We start from the raw sequence: 3,777 nt of genomic DNA, 5'->3' as shown, positions 1-3,777 counted from the left end.
AATGTGTCCATGTGATAGGGAACATAGATTGTAAGCTCCACTGGTGCTGGGACTTATGTGAATGACTGAAATATTCTCTGTAAAACGCTGTCTAATGTGTGTGTGCTATGTCAATAACTGTTTATAAATAAATGAATCAGAATATTAGAATACCATTGATATATTATTTCATTACAGATAACTGTGCATGTAATAATGATGAAATTAAATTTTATCATATAATGATGCCTAGAAAATCAATTTTTAATGTAAACAAATTAGATTGTAAGCTTTTTTGCAATAGTGAACATTAGCAAACAAATGAATATAGCAGCATAAATGATATGTAAGCATACGGTGTCAGTATGTTTTCAAGTTAGACCAGGAATATTGTTAGGTAACCGGATTGTGTATTTCCTGGGAATAAAGGCTTTTTAAGGAATGCCACCCAAATACACATAATAATTACAGACTGCAGACAACAACAGATGGTAAAACCTTCTCAAGGCAAAAATGCATCTGGCACTCAAGTTCAATAGGCAGAATTCAAGTTCACTACTGTTCTTCCTCTGCTTTACGGAAGTCTGGATTTTGTTCACGTAAATTTATTTTTATGTTTGAAGACTCTGAACATGCAATGGCTTAACCTCTTCCATGCCAGAAAAAAATATTTTAAGAAATATACTGGTTTATGACACATCAAAAATGTAATAATTTTTAGTAAATTGAGAATAGTCATGTCTTTAAAAGAAAGAAAAAATCTTAATGTTTTTAGATGAATGTGGAAGCAATAGGTTTTCCTAAACACCCTAGCAGCAGACGATGAATATATAACTTAACCATAACTTAACACTATCTTAACTAGAGATGAGCAGGTTTTGATCTCAGAGAACTGTGTTCACCCAATCTTTCAATTCCGAGCCAAAATATCATCATCCCTCTGTCGGATTATCGCAGGTTTTGGATTGTATAAAAGGTTCCCCGCCATCGCCGCCATTTTCATTCCGGCTGTGGACATTGAAGAGGAAGGAGGGGGCTGTGATCGCTGTGCTGATAGGGCCTGGCTACTGTTGTCACTTGTGTTAGGGGCTTGCTGCTTAATGTCTATAGGGGCTGGCTGTTGTCCATAGGGCCTGTTTGGCTGTTGTCCATAGGGGCTGGCTTGCTGTGCTGCTGTGTTGTCTAGGGGGTGCTCACTGCTCTGTCCATCAGGGGTGCTCTTCATCTTCACCCCCAGTGTGAAAAAAAATTGTCTGTGTGTGTGTGTGCATTACCCACACTTATCAGCAAAGTAGCTGCGCAGGGGTGTTGCTTGTGTTATTTATCAAGGGGCTGCTGCCTCGTTCAGGGGTGCTCTCCCCCCCCAAGTGCCCCCCCAAAAAAATTAATCAATCAACAAAAAAATTTTTTCTGTGTGTGTTAGCCACACTTATCACCAGCAACGAAGCAGCGCAGGGGTGCTGTCTGTGTCATTTTTCAAGGGGCTGCTGCCTCATTCAGGGGTGCTCTCCCCTCAAGTGCCCCCCCCAAAATTAATCAATCAATCAATAAAAGTGTTTTTTTCTGTGTGTGTGCGCATTAGCCATACTTATCACCAGCAACGTACCTGCAAACAGGTGCTGCCTGTGTCATTTATCAAGTGGCCACTGCCTTGTTCAGAGGTAATCTCCCCCCCAAGTGCCAAAAAAATAAAAAATCAATCAACAAAAATGTTGTTTTTTTCTGTGTGTGTGTGTGCACATTAGCCATACTGATAACCAGCAACGTAGCTGTGCAGGGGTGCTGCCTGTATCATTTTTCAAGGGGCTGCTGTCTCATTCAGGGGTGCTCTCCCCCCAAGTGCCCAAAAAAATAAATGAATCAATCACTAAAAGTGGTTTTTTTTTTCTGTGTGTGCATTAGCCACACTTACCACCAGCAACATAGCTGTGCAGGGGTGCTGCCTGAGTCATTTATCAAGGGCTGCTGCCTCATTCAGAGGTGCTCCCCCCCAAGTGCCAAAAAACGATTAATCAATCAATCAATCAATCAATCAACCAAAGTGGTTTTTTTTCTATGTTAGTGTGCATGTTAGCCACATTTATCACCAGCAACATAGCTGCGCGGGGGTGCTGCCTCTGTTGTTTATCAAGGGGCTGCTGCCTCACTCAGGGGTGCTCTCCCCCCAAGTGTCAAAAAAAATAAATCAATCAATCAATAAAAGTGTTTTTTTCTGTGTGTGTGCGTGTGTTAGCCATGACATCACAAACACCTCAGCTGAGATTCACATAAACATTTTCAAAAGGTGAAAATAGAGGATATGGTTTAAAAAATAGAGTAAAGCAGCTAAAACTGCATTCTCTGATTATAGTGTCCCTAATCTCAGTCCCTACCCATGGCCCCTCTACCTGAATTTCAGCAAGGCAGAGGGGCACCTCCATGAAACCGTATTCCAGAGTGCAGCTGCCCCTCCTGTAGTCCAGATCAGAAGATGTGTAGAGGGTGTGGTGATATGGACTAAAATGGAGCTCACATCCACTAAAGTGGACAATGAATCCCCAATCTAACAGGAAGCACAGCTATAATTTATACACAACACAGGATGGGTGACGAAAAGCTTGGGTGATGGTATATTCTGGGGTGATGTATACATCATCTTATTCACACAATATAAATGTGTCCCCATTGGAATCCACTAATACAGGTGCTTCTGTAAGTTTTGCACGTAATTGACGAGATAGGTTTTTCTCGTAGAATTTGTAGTTCATTTTGATGGACATCATATTTTCCATATTTTGGGGAAGTAGTCTCAGGCCGATCACTGACACTGAGAAGGTTCCGGGCTGTGCTGAAAACTTTCTAAGTACACACTGGAAGGTGGGCAGCTCAAGTAAAGTGAAGGCAGTTTGTGGAAGGGCCTACAAATTGCCTCTTTTTCCTGCCAATAGTTATTTACATCTCTTCAGATCTGTGTCTGGTTGAAAGACAAAACAATGTCTTCATCCCTTCTGGCATCAAAATCCACTCCCAGCAGCAGGCATGGTGGTCTAGAATTCTCAAGAAAGACACAACATAAGACTTAAACCTTAAATCTGAAATGTTGCATTTGCTGCTCTGTTCTGCTTGTCCACATATCTGCTCTGGTTAAGTGGACAGTGGGTACAACGGCAGTTTGAAGGACATTAACTAACTATGTTTTTTTTAATGTCCCTGTACAGGTTGGGAAATGTTCATGTGGAAGCTTTATAGTCAATTGTTTTGGAAAGCACTCTTCCTGGTCCCCTTCTGGGAGGAAAATCTACTCCTAGCAGCAGAAGCAGGCACAGGATTCTCAAGAAAGACACAACGTAAGACCTTAAATCTTAAATCTTGCACTTGTCCACATATCTGTGCTGGTTAAGTGGCAGTTTGGCGGCCACTAAGTAACTAGGTTTGTCCCATGACAGTTTAGGAAATGCTTTTTCATATGGAAGCTTTGCAAAGGATTATTTAACAGTCAATTGTTTTGGAAAGCACTACTAGAAGTATTCCAGGTCCCCTTCTGAGATGAAAAAATCCAACCCAGCAGCAGCAGGCATGGCGCTCAAGGATTCTTTGGTGCAAGGATTGATGTGAATGAGTCAAATATTTCTTTATAAATGCCTCCCCTCTTCTTCTCCCTCATAAATTTCCTTCGGAATCAAAAATTTTTATTAAATTTACTACGGCCTTCAACTACATACATACTCCAACTCCCTCAGGCCTCTCTTGAATAATAAAAACATTTGTTTCCTGATCTGCCATGTTGGAAATTGAACTGCCACATGTTGTGATGCCCAC

The sequence above is a fragment of the Taudactylus pleione genome, unplaced genomic scaffold (genome assembly GCF_031769625.1).
Source record: "Taudactylus pleione unplaced genomic scaffold, aTauple2 ptg000117l, whole genome shotgun sequence".
NCBI lineage: Eukaryota > Metazoa > Chordata > Amphibia > Anura > Myobatrachidae > Taudactylus > Taudactylus pleione.
The sequence above is the reverse complement of the archived record's forward strand: the minus strand, read 5'-3'. Positions refer to the sequence as shown.